The sequence below is a fragment of the Dunckerocampus dactyliophorus genome, chromosome 5, assembly GCF_027744805.1.
Source record: "Dunckerocampus dactyliophorus isolate RoL2022-P2 chromosome 5, RoL_Ddac_1.1, whole genome shotgun sequence".
In the NCBI taxonomy this organism is placed as follows: domain Eukaryota; kingdom Metazoa; phylum Chordata; class Actinopteri; order Syngnathiformes; family Syngnathidae; genus Dunckerocampus; species Dunckerocampus dactyliophorus.
In genome coordinates this window covers 12,384,099-12,406,933 of record NC_072823.1, presented here as the reverse complement: position 1 = coordinate 12,406,933, position 22,835 = coordinate 12,384,099, and the positions used below count along the sequence as shown (strand labels likewise).

The window sequence follows — 22,835 nt, the reverse complement described above, 5'->3', positions numbered from 1 at the left end:
AAATGGCCCCTGAATCCTTGGATTTTTCAGTATCCAGCTCTCAGTGGAAAAAGTTTGGACACCCCTGCTTTAAAAAGTTAAAATGGGTCTGCAGGGCACAAATGACAAATGCCCCACAAATTCTGCCAAGCAACAAGTGGCTGGACATGACGCTGACTAAAGTTCAGAAGTCATTGCTAATTAAACACGCCCATGTTTTTTAGTACCGTACTTCTGGAAGAAATTATGAGTGTGTTTGAACACGACCGCCCTAGAGATGCGTCTCGGACCGCCGGCCAGCAGACTCTAGTCCTTGGTGAGGCAAGTGTGAACGTGTGAATGAACCAAAACAATGACAGCACCAAATGCCAACACAACCAGATAACGCATATCAACACCCAACAGAGACATTACTTCTATTATTATTTCAGTTATTTTTGCACCATTGAAACTTATTTTTAGGCATAATAAAACATGTTGAGTAACCTCTGAGAAGCCTATTTGCCTTTGTGTCTTTTTTTACAGACAGTATTTTACAGGATAACCCTTTTCTATCCGTACAGAGGAGGCATGCTTGAAATGTATTGAAATGATAAAGCATCTTTGAGTAAACTTAGAGTATCATTGGAGCACCTCGTTGCCGGGTCGAGCGTCCTGGTTTTCTGTCATGAAAATATGGTCACCTTATGCAATGATAGCTTTAACTTTAGTAGCTAAGAGGGAAAGGCTTGGCACACCAATTCCACCCACTCTTACTGTATTTAAGGCCTAGGCTACCAGCACTTATTAGTTCGCTGACGAAGCTCTTCGGATGAGGAGTGAAACGTCCGACACCTTCTTCACAGAAGTACAGATGACGTCTCAAGAAGCCTTTTCCTCGATGGACAACTCCTGTACGACTGAGAGCCTACACAGACGCTTTAGTAGCTAAGCTTTGTCAAATCGCTATTGTTATTTGATAACAAGCATAACTAATACGCGGGACGTATTAACGTGCTCAAAGCAGGAAGAGGGCAGGATATGCTGTCATGCTGGCAGTCCATTCGAAAGTTAAGTTCAGAGGATGATTTGGTCTGCTGACAGAAACCCTTGCGTGAATGCAAACCAGACTACACTAAAGTGACCACCAAGTATCATTTTTAAAGTAAAGTGAGTCATGTGCCGCAAGTGTGCGCCTTAATTTAAAAAGTACAAAAAAAAAACGAATTTTATAATAGCTAATATAGCGTACAGTAGCTAAAAAACACTATTATAATCTGCTCTCTGTTCATTGGGATGCCAATTTTGTGTTTTCTTTTAGTTTTAACTGTAAGAGTCTGACTAAATACACATGACGTTCCATTTTCAACTTTGAAGTGTTTTGCGCTAAACGGCCTGTATTTGCTGTCAGCTGCTTGCAGTTATTTTCTTTCCCTATTGAAAAGAGTTTGCACTCTTTCCTTTTGTTGCCGTGAGGCTCCACTCCAGTCAGCCTGGCCCCTTCCCCCAGCTCAGCTCTTTCTTTTCTGCCACCCATCCTCCCATCTCTCACTCCATTTCATCCATCCAGGGTGACGCCAGTCACCCCGCCCCGTTCAACTCAGTCCACCGCGTTCATTTCATTCCTGCTCCCATTCCGCGCATATTTCGCATCCTTGGAGAGAGCGGGGCATTTTACGCACTAAGCGCGCCCTGTCCTCAATCAAACCAAAGCCGAGTGGACACTCTCCAGTTGCCGGAAGACTTCCACATGTCGCGAGGGCTCATGCGGGCGCCAAAGTGTGGGAATTAAGCGAGAAAGAAGCGAATGAATCGAGGTAAGTTCTCCAAGAGGAAACCTCTTCCTTCTCTTTTGCTTGTAAACCGCCGGACGCTCACCCCCAAGTGCTAACTGACGCTTTAAAACACTTTCGTCCACATTGACATGAATGTAGACTCTTAACGTCCATGTTTGGCGTATAAACAACAGTACGAACCGCATTCAGTGATTGTCGTTCCACTTTTAGTTGAACGATACAGAGAAAAGAACCGTGTTTTTATGCCAAAATTGAAAGGCTGCTTCCTGATCGTTTGCGTTGTCCTGATTGATTGATCGAACAAGCAGAGTGCAACAAAACATACATGCCGCTTAACAAAGCAGAGTCAATGGAGGACTTGTTGCATCGGCGGCTTTTCTCTTCCTCTGCAGGCAGGCAGGCAGGCTGGCTGGGAGGGTGGGAGGAGGGTGGAAGGCAGGCAGGCAGGCAGGCAGGCCTCAAGCACTGCACATAGGCCACAGTCTACACACACACACACACACACACACACACACGCACACGCACTCACACACTTGCATATAATACATTACACAGTACTAATCATATACATGAAAGACCTGAAGGGTGAAACCTGACCTGCCTATTGGCCGGTCATCCTGCGAACATGTTGTATACACGAACGAACATGTTGTATACACAAACTTAGTTCATTAATAGTACAGCACATTTTAAAACAGCTGAAATATGTTGTCACTCTTCCATATGCTTACATGCACTCATAAAATGAATTGGGTTGAAACCAGGTTCTGAAAACACACAAACGCCTTAATTTGATTGTGTTTGACTTTTTAAAGATGGGATTAACATACCTAGTTTATGCGAATGGATGCCAGTTGCCTCATTCATAAAGTGGATGGATAAATAAAAAAAAGTGTCGGGATGTTCTCAAAGAAGACACTTTTTATACGTGACATGACCCCTGAACGCACCCCGGTGAGTAGAAACGTATTAAACAGCTGTATTTTAACACCAAATCATGTGTAGCTAGTGATAAGTAAACATAGCGGTAGATAACATAAAAAGTATGTGAGAAAAGCATTCCCATCCAACATCCTTAATCATACTTGTAGTATTAAAAATAAGAAAGGAATGTCCATAAACAACCATTTAGACGTCATTGGCATGTAATTCAGAAATGTCAAAATAATTCAATGTGTAGCACAACATTTGTATAAAAATAAGTCAAAGCAATCCATCACAATGGTGATCTGAGGAGCACCACAACCAGAAGAACCAAAGCAAACGTCATTTAAACACACATTAAAACAACACAGAAGAGCCGCGGAAAGTGAATGTAAATCTGTTAGACCAACGGCTTCTGCTAGTGACAGCTATTAGCATGTACCATTCTCTTCCTCTACCCATATAGCGAAACAACCACTGTCAAGCCGTTGCATTTCGGAGGCGCACAGAGTTTGATCAATTATAGAATTACAGGTCGTGCATGTAAACTGGGACTTCACAAAGAAGTGTGAAAAATGGAGAAACCAAACTGTTTGGGGATCAATTTCACTGCATGTGAACATACTGATTTTTGGGATCATTTGCACGCGCAACAACAAAGCTAAGATATCCTTTGAAATGACCAGACTTTGATATTCATGATGATGAAAGAGCTGTTTTTGTGCTTCACAGTCATATTTATGGCAATGTCAGATTTTACAAAGATGCCTTCAGGTTTGATCAGGGGTGTCCAAAGTGTGGCCCGGGGGCCATTTTCTCCACGGTCGACGGGCACAATGTTATAAATGCTACAAATGGTACAAACACAAACAAACTCCAAAAACAACTGCATGTGTGCAATGCAGAAGTTAACCAGGCTGCAAGGGGATCCAGACCTTTGCTTAGGTTAACATTAGCTGCTTAAATGGCTTGCTCTATAATATTATGAAATATTACGGCCAAGTGTTAAAAAAGACAAAGGAAAGAAAAATGTACCTTTTCATTCTGCCTCTTCAAAGTCTGGCAAACTTCTGTTTAATTCTGTGAGCGTGCAGCATTTTTCTCATGCAGTTATCGTTGGGGTTTGAGTGTGTTTTTTGGCATTTAGAGCATTTTTTTGTTTTTTGACCTTGCAGCATTTATGTGATTGCAGCATGTGTAATTTGCAGCATTTTCCTGTTGCATTTGTTTTATGGTGTTTACTTGTTTGCAAGCCTTTTTTATATCTTTTTTTACTAAAATGATTGTGTGTAACAATCAAATGCAAATACCTCAAGTCCAAATTGTTGTACATTTGCTGATTTACCCACGCTGAGAACAGTAGTGTATCTACGTTTGTGCGTGTTTTAGTTCATCACAAAATGACTTGCTTGTGTAGTACATTGTTTGTGGTGTTTCCTGCAGTCCCATGGAGAGTATTTTCCTAACATCGATACTGAAAGCAAAAGCAAAACATTGTCATGTCAGCAGGGCCGAATTTATTAAGGGAGAGATCTGCATTTAACCATTTTGAATCAATTCTGGGGAGAATTACAGATCCATTTATTTATTTTTTTATTTGAGATGTCAGAAAGTACTGAGGGGAAGTGTGTATTTTCCATAGATTTTCCTTTATGAACTTTTGATGTGTTTTTTTCCTCTAAAGGCAGTAATCAGAATACAGTCCTCCCTTGTTTATCACGATTAACTGGTTCAAGACCCGACCGTGATAAGTGAATTTCCACACCCCTGTAGTCACTTTTACACTCGCATTAACGACAGAAAATAAGGCAGTTAAGACCTAAATAAGACATAATATAGACTCACACGTGTTAGCATTGGAATAGCCACACACTAATTCCTGCAGTGGCTATTGTCTCATAGAGGTAACATTACTGACACCTAGTGACTAGTGTGGAATACTACATATCAAAAATAGGTATTTGAATGTGTCTTCTGAATGCCTTATATTTTCATTTAGTTCATTTAGATGTTTTTATGCTTGAAAATGCCAGGAATACGTAAAATTTGCTTAAATATTTTTTGACTAGTAGGCTGTAGTCAACCACAAAACAGCATGCTTTATTGATACATTGTGAAGCTGAGAATTTCAAAGCGTGAAGCGGTGAGGGATGACTGTAGTTGAGATCGAGTGAGCAGTGCCTCTGCTGGCTGTAGTCAAGTAATGCATTCAATTATACCTTCATTGCGTCACGCAAACAATACAACACAATTGACCAAATGCATAAAACACAATCATTGAATTGGTTAATAAATTATGATACACAATCCTGTTAATGGGCATACTTAATCTATGGTATAAACTTAATTGAAATGATGCCAGTTCCTATGACGCCTTCAAGTTGTTTTTTTTTTTAAATCCAGGAGTCTTTACTTGTACACACGCACACACATTTGTAAATAACTGACACTTTTTTTTATCCCCCGTGCCCTAATAATTGATAAGTTAGTTGTGAAAGTGTAATTGTGTGAATGCTGTCATTGTCTTTGCTGTGTCCAGGCCTGGGAGTTTACAAAGCTTTTCATCACCCTGGGCAAACAGCCTCCCCTCGTCCTCCTTTCCCTCCCCTCATCCACCTCCTCCTCCTCTCCCTCTTTAGTCCGTTGACATCTGTTTTGAGTGCTGTGTGCACCTGTAGACTATGGAAGTGTGTGTGTGTGTGTGTGTGCGTGCGTGTACAAGAGAGGGGAGGAGGACGATAAAGGGAGGCGCAGAATGCAAATCCAGGCGTTTGTTTCGGGACTAAGCAATGCAGACCGGCTGACTAACGACCATTTGGTGTATGTGTTAGCCACTTGCTGTCCTGGCCAGGCAGGTCTATTGTTGCAGCAGCAACAGGCGCCCGTGGATGAGGACGCACCATATGGCCTCTGTGTGCTGTGTGCTCAAGTCACAACCGCTGTGTGTACTTGTGTGTGTGTGTGTGTGTGTGTTCACGTACCAAACCAATGCGGTGTCAGTATGGTGGAGTTGCTCGCTGCAAGCTGCTCGCTGCCTTCCTCCCTTTTGTGTCATCTGTCGTCTCATTGCTTGACACGAGGACAAAATCTGGCATCCAGACTTCTGCAATTTTCTTCTAAAGACATCAGATTTATGCCGCCCTGCTTTTTAAAAGCTCCCTCTTAGAGCAGAATCGTTTTCAATTAATGCCCAGTGCAGCTCTGTGTCGGCACAAATCAACAGGTGATACAGTAAATCTGGGAATTAACATTTCTGGCAGCAAAGTGCTCTCTGGTGCTCACTGATGTGCCAATTAGAGACCTACCTCTTTATTTCAAAAAAAAAAACATCTCCTCTATACCCTAAACAGCTTTAATTCTGAGATCATCACCTTGTTTTCTTCCAAAATATAATAATCTTGTTTATGCTGTGCTTTCCAGGAAGGCCTCCCCCTTGCACATGTGGTAGTGTACTGTCATTGTGGTCGCTGTTCAGCAAGCCGTGGGTTGAAAGAAAATAAATGCTGTGTGTTTCAAAACAGAAGTGTATATGAAATGAAATTTAGACAGCAGCAGAGCCAGTTTATTAGAGTAACAATGTTGAAAGAGGGGGGGCTGAGTTCTGAGGGGAGCAAGGGGCAACAGGAGTAGGTGGGGGTAAAGGGAGGGTGGGTTTTGGTGTGGGAGGTTGGCAGGCTTTGTTTAGCGGACGGGGGGGACAATAGGCATACTCCAGGGTGGGGTGGGATAAGGGGGGATGGTTTGTGGCTGCAGGAGGCCAGCGGAGCCTGTGCTGGCTTGTCTGACTGCTCCGGCAGCCTGTCAGTCTTCTGCAGTAGTCGTCTGTCTTTCAGTCTGTCTCCAATGGCCACTAATGAAATTTGACCCACAATGCACCTCTGTTAGGCTCGCTTTGGAATATCGAGTTTCACAATATCAATGCTGGCATCTTTTGGATGATTTTGCAATAATTTGGACAATAGGCACCCAGTACGTTTACACCGACTCAAAAAACATGGTTGCACGAATTCGGCTGCAACCACCTTTTGAAACCCGTGTAATTAGATTGTGTTGAACTTTTTAAAGATGAAATTTACACACCTAGATTATGCAGCTGAAAACCAGTTCCCTCGTGCATGTATACACTTTGATTGAGCAATCACCGGAGCTCCGTGGAGGATCATGGCACCTCCCTTAACAACATTAATTAACAGGAGAAGAAGCCGGATGGAGGAGGCAATGTTTACACCCACAAGGAGACAGATTAAAGGTACGGAATGTGAAATAAGTCAATATTTTAAATATATGGACACATTAAAAACCTGTGGCTGAATGTTCTAGAATATGTGGCATGATGCCTGAACACAACCCCATGGGGTACAACCGTATCAGCCAGCCCTATTTACACTTTTTTGTATTCACAGTTCAATTAAAATAGATGACAATCATACATGTGAATTTCATTAGTAAGTGATAAGTAGACAATAACAGTAACACTGGTAAATAACAGTAAAAAGTATTCGCTGCCTCTCAATAAATATACTGTATTTCAGTGAAGAATAGAATGTCCATTTATATCAGTTTGTTGATCCATAAATGTCAAATAATTCACTGTATAGTGGAACATTTGTGTTTAAATAATCGGTCAAAGCAAACCATCACAGCGGCCATTTTTTTTTTCTACGCCTCTGAGGAGCACCATAACCACAAGTAGAAAATAATGCAGATGTCATTTAAACACACATTCTAACATTACCAGCAACACGAAAAGGCTGTGGAATGTTACAGTATGTTTTCCGTTAAACCTGATGCTTCTAAAAGTGACAGCTATTAGCACGTAGCATTCTCTTCTTCTACCCACGTAGCTAAACAGTCTGAAATGACCACAATCGCCCCCTAGCATGTCGGAGGCACAAAGCATTTGGAACACCATCGAATTAGAGAGAGTGCATGTAAACTGGGACTTCACATAGAAAAAATGGAGAATCCGGATTTGGGGAATACGACTGTTTCGGTGCATGTAAACGCACTGACTGATGTGTGTGCAGCATACATGAAATTATTTATCCAAGCACACGTGCACATGTATACATAAAACATGATTAGCAATAATTCTTTCCCTCACTGTATTCTGTATTCTAAAACATTATTAACAATATAACATGTGTAAAATGAAGTTAACCATTGTAATGCCTACTGTTTTAACACCGAGTTCGTTGTGTTGCAGATCGATCAGCTTCACACACCTGATTGTTTAAACATACTTAATTGTTAAAAGAAGTTAACCATCGTTCATAGTAAACCTAAAAACAAGACTTAACTTTGCTATCAAATGTTTAGTAATGATGGAGTTTTATGGCTTTAAATGTGAATAGTGTATACTTTCCACAATCCCTTAACATCGATTTGCCTACAGATAATCCTTTGACGCTCACTGAACTGAGGTGTCATGCGGTTTGCTGATGTCTTGCATGAAGTTCTCAGGCCTGTTTTACTTTAGAGTTTTCACTGATTCACAGACCATTTGATCAGGCAAACCTCTAATTTGACACACTCGTGAGACCATTTCTGCAGTTTGTTAGTTTCCGGGAGCAAGCGTCTATACCTTCGTCATCAGTCAGTGTATTTTCCTGCTTTCCTCCTTATGTATCAGGATGCTTCACACGTTGACACGTTGTTTGGTCGGTGCATAATGGTAGCTGAAGTAAATGCGCATTTTGGTAGTAATTGAGTAGAAGCGGCCTGACATTACTGAGAAGGCTGTTTGTTGACACTGCCAGAGGTGTTTATTTAACAATACAGTACGTTTATTATTGTGGTTGCAGTTTGCAGTGGTGTACAACTTAACTGCGTCATACTGTATCAAATGTTTTAATATGGACAACATTTATTAATACAGATCCTGTACCCATTATAGATGCGATGTGGTTGTTGTGTCCTACTGTGGCCACAGGCAGGAAGTACAGTGGCAGTAGTGTGCACAGCAGAGCCAGTGTTTGGCAGACAAACATGATTATCTTTGCAACAGAAAAGAAGGAATCTGTCTGTACCTTCATGTTTGTCTTTGAAAGTAGCAGACACACAATTATGCAGTTATTATATTCCCTTGCCCACTATGCTACTCACCCCCAAGGAGCCAAGTGGAAGAAGTTTCTGTTAGTCTTGATCAACAGGTAGCGTGTACTTGGCTCCCATCACCTAATGTATGTATTGCTCGAAGCGAGTCAGCGTTTTGCAAGTTTAAGTAAGTCTCAAGTCTTTAATTTCAAGTCTCAAGGCAACAGTCCAAGTCAGGTCTCAAATCAAGACAAGACAGGTCGAGTCAAGTCCAAAGTCATAGGCTTGAAATTGAAATTGATTCCCTCCAAGTCTAAAGCACTGTTGAGTGTCTCTCAAACATTTGAACAATCCATTACATTTGACAAATACAACGAATGCATTTTGAATTGTTTAATTAAAAAAAAAAAGACCAGCGTGTAGTCCTGTCACGATAATCAATACATATCTTAACCGCACGATAAATAAAAACAAAATGACTATTTTTCCTGCCTCGATAAATTGACAGGTGCATGCGTTTTTGTTGGCGCTAAAGAGTGTATACACAGAGTGCTGCAAGGGAGTGTCGTGAGGAGTAACAAGCAAACAAACGCAAATGGGTGATTCTCCTGAAAGGGGTACCAGTGAATGAGAGTGTTCACAGGCGTACCAGCGGCAATGCAGCTACTTCGAGGGTACCACAGACGACTGTGATTTGAAGCCATAACCATGTGAAATTATACTGCAAACATATTGAATAGACAGAGGAAACGATATTGAATACTTTCTTTGTGCCTGTTGTGTATATCTGATGTCAATTTCAGCCCGTTCGTGCATAATTTTGTGACTTGAAAAAGTTTGTGACAAAGACAATTAAATAAATAATACAAAACGGCGGAGCTCGGGTTTCAGTGGCTGTGATTCCTGAAGTACACCTCATTGTGCACCAAAAACATTTTGCTGCATACAAAACATGTGGTGTGACAAAACGTTACACCTCATTAAACGTAAACAGCGCCTTCCACGCACGTTGCTAAAAGACAATCAAGGAAGTGTATATGTATATTTTCGGCTTTGTCTTATTTTGTTTGTTCGTTTTTTTATTATCTTTGTTTAATTTATTTTATTTAAAAGCTTTTGACATTCCTATTATAATGTTAAATACTATTGCGCATTAATACTCGCATTATTATGCCATTTCTTATCATTACATGAATGATGTTGAAAATAGTTCTTTAACTGCAATCATTTGTAGGACAATTATTGTTCAGCAATATGCGTGATTGTGACGGGCACACCAGTGTGACAAGACTTGGTCACAGAAAAAGAGTTGTGACATAGCATTTAGGATTTTGTCAGCGCACAGAAATGTAATCCACACATTTGTTTGTCCTTAAACCTGTTTGGATGTTAATTGAATAATTTAGTGAGGCAGATTGAAAGGGAAAATCTGTCTTGCTGGAAATGACATAACAATCAGACAGTTCAGTACCTTCCTGCGATTGGCTGGCGACCTGTCCAGAGCGTACCCCGCCTCTCGCCCAAATTCAGCTGGGATAGGCTCCAGCATACCCGCGACCCTAATGAGGATAAGCGGCATAGAAAATGTATGGATCGTTGAATACTTTGAATGGGGACACATTTTATGCAACACATTCACTGAAAAACTCTAGTATTTTCAGGCCATCAGAGTAAAGTCCGGGTCAGGTCCCGACTCATTGTTGTCAAAGTCCAAGTCGAGTTGCAAGTCTTTGACGATATTGTCTAGTCGTGTCCAAAGTCATCAAAATTGTGACTCGAGTCCAAGTCGTGTGACTCGTCCACACCTCTGCTTGAAACTATAGGATAAGAAAGGCTCAAGTAGCCAAAGACAAATTCAAAAACATACTGTATTGAAGACATTAAAATGAGCATCACAGTAGAAAAGAAAAAGACAAACAAAAAACAATTGTGCTCAAAATTATCCAACTCCCATTATATTATTATATTAATGTTCAAAATGTGCAAACTTGACATACATTCATTTACGTGTGGCGGCCCGTAAGTAATTAATTTGGACTGCCTCGGCCTGTTAGGAATTCTCCATGTGTATGCATGTTGTGTGTGTGTGTTTGTGTGTGTATTGTAATCGGTGATGCTATTCTCTCGGCTGTTTGCATTGTATGCTGTATTGGTGCTGAAGTCATTGCCGTGTAAGTTTTCCAAAGCTCCTAGAGTTATATTTGAGGCATTAATGACTTCTCCTAAGCTCCTAACTCCTAAGTGTGATGTTTGACTGATGTTCTGATATCATAAGAGTCTAAATGACAGCTGTGTTTATTTAGTAAACAGCACCTGACTGCTAAACAAATGAGCTATTAGGGCTAACCCGCACGTACTGATTTAAGGCTACAGCTTAAGTGACACTTATTTTATGCTAGTATATTTGCCGTCATTGTTAATGCTACTATTCAGTTCATATCAGTTCACACAGGATGGAGACATTGGGTTTATTTAACTAGCACCGTATGTTCACTTCAAGGTTGATGAGTCCATCTGATGACTCTGCTCACTGACAGGAGTGGTCAACATTTCCATACACCAGTTTCAGTTTAATACTCAACACTACCTGTTAGCCCTTCTCATAAACACATTGTTATGGGACATGGCTTTGTTAGCGACATAGAAACAAAAGTGGAACATTTCTGACCAGAACACGAGTACCTCTTTTTGTTTCAGTTGAAATGAAAACCATTTTAGTTTCCAGCTTTTCTGTTGTTTTGACAATTAGCTAAGGTTTATCTTTTATTTGAGCATTGTGGAAGGAAAACCTTGCTTATCTGTCTTAACGTTGCCCTGAGTCAGTTGCTTTGCTAACTTACAGACAGCAGATAAAAAGAATGTGAGTGACTAACTCCTCACTGGGACGCCTGAATCAACCTCTTGTTTCCTGAGCCCAGTAGGAGGCGAACAGGAAGTAGGGATTTCAGCTCCATTTTGCTTACTTTCCCAGCTGGAGGAGCTTCCATGATAGAGCCCTGCAAGCTCAGCAACAGCTTACTCTGTTGTCTGATTCCTTCCAGACTACTGATTGTCTTCTCTACGTAGAACCGGTGGAGGAAAATGCAGTTTAAACCAGCAGTAGGGAATAGTTGGGTAGGCTCCCTTACACAACATGTAGAAATGAAAAAATATTTGGTAATCTATGTGGATTCAGTTTGTAATGTATTCAAGTCGGACATACGGAGTGGTACGTTCCTACGTAGATGCCATGGAAATGAACATACACTCCTGATCAAAATTGCTGCTGAGATCGGATGCAGTGAGACAGTCATTTTAAACTTCTTAAAACATCCTGAGGGTTGTGGAACAAAAAAGTCAAATTGTAGATGCCCCCCCCCCAAAATTCACTGGCCCTGAGCCAGAGGATCCGATTGGCTGTCAAGACATGGGATGATCCTCGGCCCAAATGAAGGTTGGCAGTCCAATAACCATCAGACGGCATCCACGAGAAGGGTTTTAAGAACAAAAAACATTTTAAAAAACCCACGAAATTATCACGAGAGCACCAAACATGGGACGTTGAAAAGTGGAAGAAAGTTTTATTCTTTGATGAGAAAAAAATGTTAACCTTGATGGTCGTGATGGTTTCCAGCGTTACTGGCATGAAAACGAGATCCCACCTGAGATGTTTTCCACATGACACAGAGGAGGGGGAGCCATTATGATCTGAGGTGCTTTTTTCCTTCAATGGAACAATGGAGCTTCAGGTTGTGCAGGGGCGTCAGTCGGTGCATGGCTATGTGGTGATGTTGCAGGGAACATCCACATACCTGAAGGCCCTTGTCTGTGTGGTTGGGTTTTTCAACGCTGCAGTTCACCATGCCTGCCTGACTTCTTCCAGAATAATAACGTCATTCTTTTGGACTATCCTGTGTGTTCCTCCTGATCTAAATTCAATTGAAAACGTTTGGGGAAGTTTACAAATATGGACATCAATTCCAGACAGTGGATGCCCTCCAGCAAGCCATGTTCACCACCTGGAGCAACATTCCCACTAGCCTCCTGGAAACACTGGCATCCAGCATGCCCAAACCAATACACAAGAATGGCACAGCTACTTATTACTTTCTTTTTACTGCCTTTTTTTAAACATTTTACTTCCATTTTAGGGGGTTTGGGTTTTTTGGTCTTAAACTTTGGTATTAAACTTTTGATCACCTGATAGACTTCCTATTACAGTCTAATGGTTGTTTGCAATAAATTGCTTAAACTAAATATTTTTAGTCTCACTCCCATTTGTCATTTCCCATTTTGAAGCTCTACTTAGAACGTCCTTAAGATCCAACAATGCAAAATGTAAATCCTTGGAGTTTTCCAACTGGTCTTAAAGGTTTGATCAGGAGTGTATGATGGTAGGTCAGACTCATGTTTACTATAGTGCAAGTAAGTAAAATACACAGCAAGTGAAATACCACACAAGACAATTTAAAACGTTAAAACGTTTACAAAAACAACTTTTGAGGTGTGGGAGTTGCTCTCATGCTGCTGGGAAGACAAATACTTGACAGAATCCCAAGCAGAACCATCACTTGTTGCTGATAGACGCCTTTTAAAAAGAGTTGTTTTCTCTTTGGAAAAGGCAGCCAGGATTCAGGTTGCAAATACAATTTTGTTTCTAGAAGTGCAAAAAAAAAAAATGCTGGTCAAAATTGTAATAATCTGTTGACAAATATGAACTGATTATATCTGTTAGTTACCATTCAATGTAACGAACACTTACGGATTGTTAGAGTAAGCTTGTGTTGGACCTTCAGTAGTGTGGCCATTATTTTTTTCATAAAACCGAAAAGCCATGTTCTATTGTTGACGAACAATTTCTTTTTTTCTAGTCTGTAATTTTCCAAATTAGAACTCGAATGCAATCTCTCCAAGTCTTAGCTGCTAGTATCCCTAAATGAGTCTATTCATTAAAGAATGTAACAAAAATAATCCAAATACCCCTATGTGTGTGTTGTCTTTTGAATCGTTTGATTCCCATTGATGACCTTTGTTACTCTTCTGCACTCACTCGGTGCCGGTAGTGCTTTATTCTGCTTTAGGACCGTAGAACAGGAAATGACCAGGTTATGTTGTTCAGGATATAAGCTTTCAAATTCTCTACCAAGCTACCACACAGGCACACGTGGGCATATTTTTATGATTTGTCACATCACGTTGCAGCAAACGGATGCATACTGCCTGAGCTCTGCATTGCTGTCAGAGGTTTAGACTATTTTGGCGCTTTTACTGACCTCAGATCTCAATCACAATCACAGGATTGCTTGCTGATACCCTTGGACTGAAAACCATCTGGCATGAGGTACTGATTCATTGGGGAAAAAGAACACAATTGCTACTAGCTGTTAGCAGGCCAAGCTAATAATCGCGAACAAGGTGAATTTTGAAGCAATTACCTAGCCACAGAATACCTCGCAGGAATAATACCGCCCAAGAACATACAGGCCCAGAACCTCCCAACCTGGTTGAAGTGTCAGGGGAGTCTCAGGAGTCAGAGATGTATGAGATGATGGATGGGATAGCAAGAAAATCATATAGCACCTTTTGGAGGCTAAAGAATGAGATGTATGAATCACAGAGGGGGGTGAGATTATACAGAGCCTTATGAAATGTGTGTGTTTTTTGTTTTTTTTTAACCAAATTCCGTTTTTTTTTCGTTTGAATTTTTTTAAATTCAGTTTTGCTTACCTTTTACACATATTTTACCAGCATTGAGTGTGTATGTTTATGATAGTAAAAAAAAGGTCCGTTAATTATGCAATACATCGTTGGCCAATTTTGGCCAGTATTTCATAAACGGATGCAGCTTGTAAGTTTTCTAATGGGATGTCAGCCTCTCAACAAACCCTTGTGATTAAGGAAGACGTGTATTACGTTATTGTGTTATTAATGTAAGATATTTTTTATGATAACCTTATTTTGTTTTCACAATTAAGACAGTATGTGGCGACTAGCGCTCTTACTTTGAAGGCCGGAAGTGTATTGTGTGTGTGTTGAGGGTGTCTATTGACGGTTAAGACAAGCTGGGAGCAAGAATAAACGTGTCTCTGTCCTTATTTCACTCAGAACTTGCACGATGCTCGTGTGCATTAACAAGCGGTAAAACGCACGCATGCCACCTGAGTCACGTGCCGCAATAGAATACTCTGCTAAACTAAGCTAATCCTGCTAGCTTCCATTCACGCTCTGTAAGAGAGGAGTTTTGAAGTTTTGTCACGAGTTCCAAGTTTTTTCGACATTTTAGTTCGGGAGTGTGAGTGTTTGTGAGTGATGAGATTCCGCCACGATTGAGCAGTTCGCCAAGGAAATACTTCACCACACAAACATTTCATTCACATTATGTCAATTTCCGCAAAATTCCATGTTTAACAGAAGATGCTGTCTTTAGTGGCCAATTCGGCGATTTAGTCAGCGGAAATCCTAGGGCCCTAATTGTAGTACGTAGTTACGCAAGGTAAAGTATGAGCTCTCAAGAAGGAGAATGAAGAAAAGAACAGATCACATTGCAACTTAAGAGTAGTATGGATGAGATGGAGCAAGGCATACGCATGAATGATGTGCTTCTGACTGGGTTCTCTATTAAAACCAGTTTATATACCGTGGACGTCGATAACAAAAGGGGAGAACCAGATGAAATGTACATGTATGGAAGTGGATGGATTCCATGCAAGAATATGTAAAAGTTGCTTAATATGGATATCTTTTGACTAATAATAGGCTGCAGTCAACCATGAAACAGCGCCATTTATTAATGAATTCACTTTGAAAAACGGTGACCAAGCGAGGGATTTATGTTTGAACCACAAAGTGGTGCGGGACGACTGTATAGATGTACTGTTGTAGTTGTAGTTATGGAGCAAGAAAATATTCTACGTACACACACAGACAGACACGCGCACACTCTGTCTCGGCAACAGTCCTAAATTCACACTTATTAAATGGTGTTGGGATACCTCCCCTGGCCTCCCTTTCCTCTGTAGGAAGATGTTGGCCTGTTGTGTGCGCGTGTGTGTTTGTGTATGTGAGGGTCTGTGTGTGAGACATGTTCACCTCCACTCCACCGATTAGGAAAAGGCCAGATAAAGGCTTCCCATGACTTGAGTAAAAACTCTTGATGTTGAGTACAGAGAAAAGTTAAACCTTCTGTCACATTTTCCAAGAAAATCTCCTCCATCAATGTGAAGGCTTGGAGCAATTGCCATGGGTGCATGCTTCAGAGCTGATGAAGACATGATGGAGTAATGAGTGTGTGCTATGAGTCAGAAGCCTCTACCCCACCAATAAACATCTCCCTCACAAGTTCAGACTAACACTAGCTTAGAGGAAGAAATTGCCATGCTTTGTTTTTTACTAATACCCCATGCCGTTGAAAACAAAAAAACTACTGCAAGTATTGTGAAAATATTGTTATGCACAAACCTAAAACCAATCTTCGACATAATGGATGGACAAAGGCATCCAGAAATTACAATAAAAAAGAAATATGGAATTTAATCTATCTTCTACTATGAAAACAGTGTCTCCAAGAGCCTAACCGAAAAAATTGTCCATTGATGTTGGATCTTATGTCTATCCATCCATTTTCTATACCGCTTCTCCTCATTAGGGTTGCGGGGGTATGCTGGAGCTTATCCAAGCTGACTTCGGGCGACAGGCGGGGTACACCTGAAACAACCATTCACACTCACATTCATACCTATGGACAATTTAGAGTCGCCAATTACAGTAACATAATTAACCTAATGCATGTTTTTGGAATGTGGGAGGAAACCGGAGTACCCGGAGAAAACCCACGCACGCACGGGGAGAACATGCAAACTCCACACAGAAATGCCCAACTGAGATTCGAACCCGGGTTTTCCCGATCTCCAGACTGACTGTGTGGCCAACATGCTAACCACTAGACCACCATGCGGCCGATCTTATGTCTAAATCACACCAAAATTAACTTCAGGGTCACGTGACACTGAAGGATATAAAATAGTCATAAAACACTGTATACAAGAATTAAATGAAACAAAATAATGAAAGCCAATTTCATAGCTGAAATAATTCTGTGTGTCTGGCAAATAATTGCCTCCAAGACAGTAGTTATGGACCACAACAGAGGCATGCGTAACAGGGAAGATTTCAATGTGCGGGCAAAGCAGCTCAGTCAAAGGCGATCACAACGTCCTTGCCATGCGAACATTCTCACGCCATTCTTCCAAAATAACCACATGCTTGTTAAAAAGTTGTCCCACCAGCTAGACGTCCGATCGGGTCTTATCCCAAATTGCCGTTGTTGGCGGGAGCGGCGTAGCAGTTTTAATTTCAGAGAGCAAAACAGCATCAGCTACGTTCTCCGATGCCCATAATGGCTCCTTTGTTCGTCAGTGTAAAGTGAAAGTAGGCGTATGTTTATTCAGTCATTTCAATATGCTTAAGATGTTTGCCATTGTACGCATTAAATTATACTTATGTAGAAAGGACAGCTTGAGTTTGCTGATTTTGTTTTGGCACGGTTCATCTGATAGTAGCCTGTTTTTAGAATAAAGAGATGATTGATTGACCGCCTCCTCATCATCCTTACATCGTCCGGGTAGACTTGCAATACAATATTTATCCTTAATGATGGTAGCGACAGTCAAGCGATTGCGATTGTGGCACACCGCGCTGTAACTAGTTCTGAAGATAATTACAGTTTTTAATTAATTTACGGGAGCGCGTACGTAATCACTCAGCAGAGTAACACATAACGTCGTAAACCAAAGACCCACCTGTATTTTGGCTTCTCCACTTTCAGTTGTCCACGTGTCATCATATGACCCTGTTCTTACTTCACACTCCTTCCAGTAATGTAGCGTTGATGCAAGACTGCCACCAGCATCACCAACACATTTTCTTCTTTCAGTGTGTGGTTGATATTGTGTTTTTATGCCCATTACCAATGGGTGCTGTCTGACCTACAACAAGGTGTGTGCGAATTGCAGTTAGCCTCAAATTACCTTAAAGGAAAACTGCGCTTTTTCGCATCACAATCCTGATGCGAGGAATGAACACATGTCTTTCTCTTTACTGTGTGTTCTAAATAGAGAAAAGCTGTTGGCATGAGGATTCACCTATTCTGCCTATAAAGCCATCTATTAAAACACCTCCAACAAAGTACACCGTGTAGTAACAGGTACATTCATGATGTAATACACATGTACTACCTACAGTATCACCTACAGTATCACGGACTCTTGTGCACCACAATATGCCATTTTATGACATGGACATGTGCTGCTTATACTGTACACCGGTGCGGCTTGTACATGTACAATATGTGGTAGAAGTGCATTTGATAATAGCTCGGCATGGATATTTTTGCATGTAAATACACATTCGACAGCAAGGAGGAATTGAGAGAGCGTGGAGGAGTGTAGCGTGAAGAAGGTTACACATTGTAGGGAAATTTGAACGCATGCACAGGCACACACGCCTGCACACACATAGTTTAGTTCCAAATGTAAAAATTGTGAATAGTTAATGGTGTTATATTCGTAAGTAAATTATTTTAAAACAACCCTTTTTGGTATTATTTATGTAGTATAGTTGTTTACATATATGAGCTGTCACAAAAGCAAAATATTTTTGTCAAAGTGAAAGTTATGCTTGAAATGTATCTTTCCACAAAAATCTGTTTTTTGTCCCTTTTTTTGTTGGGAACTGATATTTTTCTGAAACTTACCTATGTTCTACTGCTGATTACTAAAGAAGGGAAAAAGGTAGAAAGAAAACGTTTTTTTCTGATGAAAGACGAGATTCTAATCTTTCTTTTGGTAGGTTACATGTTTATGTAGCCATAGAACACAATATTCTGTGTGCCTTGAAAAGTCAGTCAAAGTCGTCGGTACTGCATGGTACAGTTAGAAATCCCCCCGTTTTGCATGTTCATGCTGTTTGTTGTGAATGGTGACCTGTCCCACTTTGACGGTCCTTGAACGCACCTAACTTTCTAACCCATCTAACTTTCACGCTGCACAGGTGGACTACTATACTGTATTTTCCCCGTTTTTCTTTTGCCTCATATTTGGTCCTAAATGCAGATACTATGTGGGAATGCATAAAGCTAAGATTTGATGACGTTATTGAGTGCATATTTGTTGGATTTGTCCACGGCCTCAAGTTAATTTATGCTAGCGAACAGCAACTTGTAATTTTCTCTCCGAAAAACAAACTCCAGGCTTGTAGTGGTGCATGGTGGGTCTGTATTCATTTAGCACTTTTAATTTGATGTTGTCCCTGTCTTAGTTTTACACAATACAGAATAAATAAGATAAATTAGATTGCTATAATGTATGCACTGCTACTATTTTACATCCATTCTTAACTACGAAGCATGCTTAACAATTGTTTTGCCAGCAGCCCAGGCTCTCGCATTGTTTGAGACGCACTGTCAGCCGTTTGCTAGTCTTGCAATACCTGGTGCATGTCTTTGCAAGCGATTAATCTCACAGGCGGCTCCGTCGCATTTGTGACAAATGACAAACAAGCAACGGAAGAAAGTTCACTAGTAGCTCTAAACATTTTGTTTTGCTTTTCATGCTTTTTACCCATTTTATTCCTCTCTCCTTCACAGTAGTGTCCATTTCTTGCAAATGTGTTGCAACCAATTACGTAATTTTAACAATGATGTATTTATGTTTTTCAGAGTTGAAGTAAACGTTATTGTTTTGGTTGACCTTTAATTGTAATATTGTTTCAGGGACAGAAGGTATATCAGCCTTGGCGAAGATAATGTTGTTAAATAAATAAAAATAATAACAACATACATAACTGGTACAATTTTGCCTAGCAAATCTGTTAGGAAGACCAGTCCAGGGTGTACCCCGCCTCTCGCCAAAAGCCAGCTGGGATAGGCTCCAGCATACCCCTGCGACCGTAATGAGGATAAGCGGCATAGAAAATGGATGGCTGGAATCTGTTAGGAAGGCTGCTACTCTTCATGTGACAAATGAAAGCTTACCTGAATCACCTCACATACTGAAATATTCCGTCGCAGTAAAAAGTCAAGATAATTGTGTCCTTGATCCAAAGGAACCATTTGAATCTGGACAAAATATTACACATGCAGGATAATTCGGTTTTATCCTAAAGCATGTCAAAAGTAGAACAATGTTTGCTTTGCGGATTATGGGAAAATCTGCCTTCATAGAGCGTGTGTGTGTTTGTGTGTGTGTGTGTGTGTACATGTTGGAATCAGTTAAAACAAATGCCATCAAATGGCCCAATAAAAGAATTAGTGGAGGGAAACAACTAGCTTGTGATCATAAAAGTACCAACCAAGACCCCCACTGCAATTCATATGTTTATACCCTCTGGTGAAGCAAACAAGCCCAATTTCACATGGTTGAAACAACATTGGCTTGCTTTTGAGACTGTGGCAGGTTTAAGCCATGTGTACTACACGCAGACAGACACACACATGTAGCTGGCATGTAGGATGCTGCAAGAAACTGGTGCACAAGGAAGGAAAGAAACACCAAGGGGGAGCATGTGGGCCCAAAGCAGCTGGAGGATTGTGGCTGGATGCCCTGTGTGTGTTCTACTGAGGGGTTGGCACTGACACCACGAAGCCTGCTGTCCTGGCTGGAGTGGCCTGGGCCTGCCTGACGGCAGACACACCACACACAGAAGGAGGGGTAACTCAGGGTATGGAGCCCAGTAGCCAGAGTTGATTGTGGTGTGACTAATGTTTCTCTCCAGCATCCATCTGTTACTGGGCCCCTCTCATGTGAGCATCTCATGAAAACTATTTTTGCCCCCTTCACCAACTCACTCCTAATGTCTGTTATGATGAGCAAATTCACATTGACTGCAAAACCTATGCTATATAGATACATATACTGTATAGCTTATTATTTACACACAGTTAGTTTGAAAACGATTTAAAATATCATCAACATGTTTCACTGCGCTTTATTTTGATAAGCATGCACTGGAATTGCCTGTCTGCCTTGCTGGCACTTGACCAGTGACCAGATACCTGACACGTCTTGTGTTGACTTTCACGTTGTTTTTTACTATGGGGAGAATGAACAATAGCCCGTAAAATGTGGAGTCAATTGACAACAGCTTGTCACATGCTAAGCCTATCTATGCCAGCGGGTGTGATCGCTCACGTTTCAATATCATTACGCTCTCTGGCATTTCTGTTTACATGCCTGGCTGGCAGCATCTAGCTAGCTCGGAGCTACAAGTCGCTATTACGTTCATGGGACACATTAAGTGTCACTTAACAATCTTGCTCCCTTGTTATCATTATAATACTTATGGCTTGTCTTCAAAACACTAGTTGTGTGTCGAAGTTGTTCAACAGAAACACGTCGTGTGTACAGCTTTAGACAGTGACACCATCACAGGGTTCTCCAACAGGTAGCACGTAAGCTAGCAGTAGCTCACCAGCTGATGTTGAGTAGTGCGCCAAAGAATATTTGCTTCACCTCTTAGCATTTTTATCAGTGTTCTATTCAAACATGACACCTGTATTTAATGAAAAATGAGCACACTGAGTGGAGATGTGATTTGTAAAGATTTTTAATGTTGGCAGTGCTCTCAGCAACTTTGCCATTAAATTAACAGTTTTGCAATGTTCTCGGTTGATGCTCGGCTAGTTGAAAAAAGTTAAGTTGCCGTTAGACAATTCCAAGAGCCTCTGACAAATAGATTGTTATTAAAAATTGTCTTTTTTTCTTGTTGTCTTTATTTGCGTGAAACTATTTTTGTACTATTTGACACAAAGCAGATTTTAATTTGATGAATGTTTTGGAATACAACGAATACTTAAAATAAATTCTTCAATAATTTATTTTTGTTCAAGATAACAAAATTAACAGAATAAAATAATACAAATACATTCCTTTTATTAAACAGAAATTTGTCTTGCTTAACTTATAGGTTGCAGGGGTCTCCAAATTTCAGCATTATAGAGCTGTCTTGTTTGTTTTATTTATGACTGGCAACATTTACAGTAAATGCACTTTATTTACTAAGCAGCTCTCCACTCCAACAGTGTGGCCATCGTCTTTATGCTATTTTGTGGTCTTTTGTCATTATAAAAAGCCATAAAGTTTTAATTAAACAGTAATAGAGTCGAATCTAATATTATTTGACACTTTGGTGAGTCTGTGTAGGCTCTCAGTCGTACAGGAGTTGTCCATCGAGGAAAAGGCTTCTTGAGACGTCATCTGTACTTCTGTGAAGAAGGTGTCGGACGTTTCGCTCCTCATCCGAAGAGCTTCGTCAGCGAACTAATAAGTGCCGGTAGCTTAGGCCTTAAATACAGTAAGAGTGGGCGGAATTGGTGTGCCAACACCCTGCTCCTATTGGTTCGTTACACTAAGCCTGGGCGGAGTAGTGGTATAATCCTATCCTGTTATTAACTGGTGAGTTACTCAAAATCACCTGGCGAGCTAGAAGACCTCTGTGATAGGATCACCATCATAAGGGTGGACACACTCTGTGTTTATGTTCATTGAACAACACACAAATAATGTTTTGAGGACAAGACATAATTAGTATAATGAAACAAGAGATCAAAATGGTTCAGTGACACTTGAAAAAGTTAGTACGTACCCCATGACGGTAATATCCACTTCTGTCTTTCCCATACGACAAAAATGAGCTCCGAACTAACTGCATTGCATGTTTGTCTTAAAAACAAAATGTCACTGTGGTAAAAAGTCACACATGAAGCCTGAGACCAGAAAACTAGCTAGCGAGCTCGAGGTACAGCAAGTGACAGCCAGGCAAAGCGTGTAAACACAGATGCAAGAAACGTCAAACAGGAATAGGTTTGATAAGGGAGTGATCAAACACGCTGGCATCGAATGGCGTAGCCTGTGTCAAGCTGTCAAACTGAAGCCAGACTAGTTTTGATTCTTGCGGCAATACGGGACAAAGTGCGTCCCTCGTCGGCTCAGTACAGGTGTTTTTAGCCCTATGTGACGCAGCACACATGTAAGATTTGCTGCTGCACGCTGATCGTTTTCTGTGATCAGCTTTTAAAGGCATTAATTGGCATATGCTGATCACGTGTTTTTTACGTAAATCGGCCGATAATGATTGGTGGCTGATTGA

The 22,835-nt window shown here is 40.8% G+C and overlaps 1 protein-coding gene across 1 annotated transcript in view; it reads left to right on the top strand.

Annotated features, from left to right (window-relative positions):
• Positions 1–1,524: 1,524 nt before the first annotated feature.
• Positions 1,525–22,835, top strand: part of LOC129181745 (transcriptional enhancer factor TEF-1-like) — a 55,101-nt gene continuing 33,790 nt past the window's right edge. The window contains exon 1 of the mRNA XM_054777331.1: positions 1,525–1,775. The gene's annotated coding sequence lies outside the window, so the exon portion shown is untranslated. The remainder of the gene's footprint in view (positions 1,776–22,835) is intronic.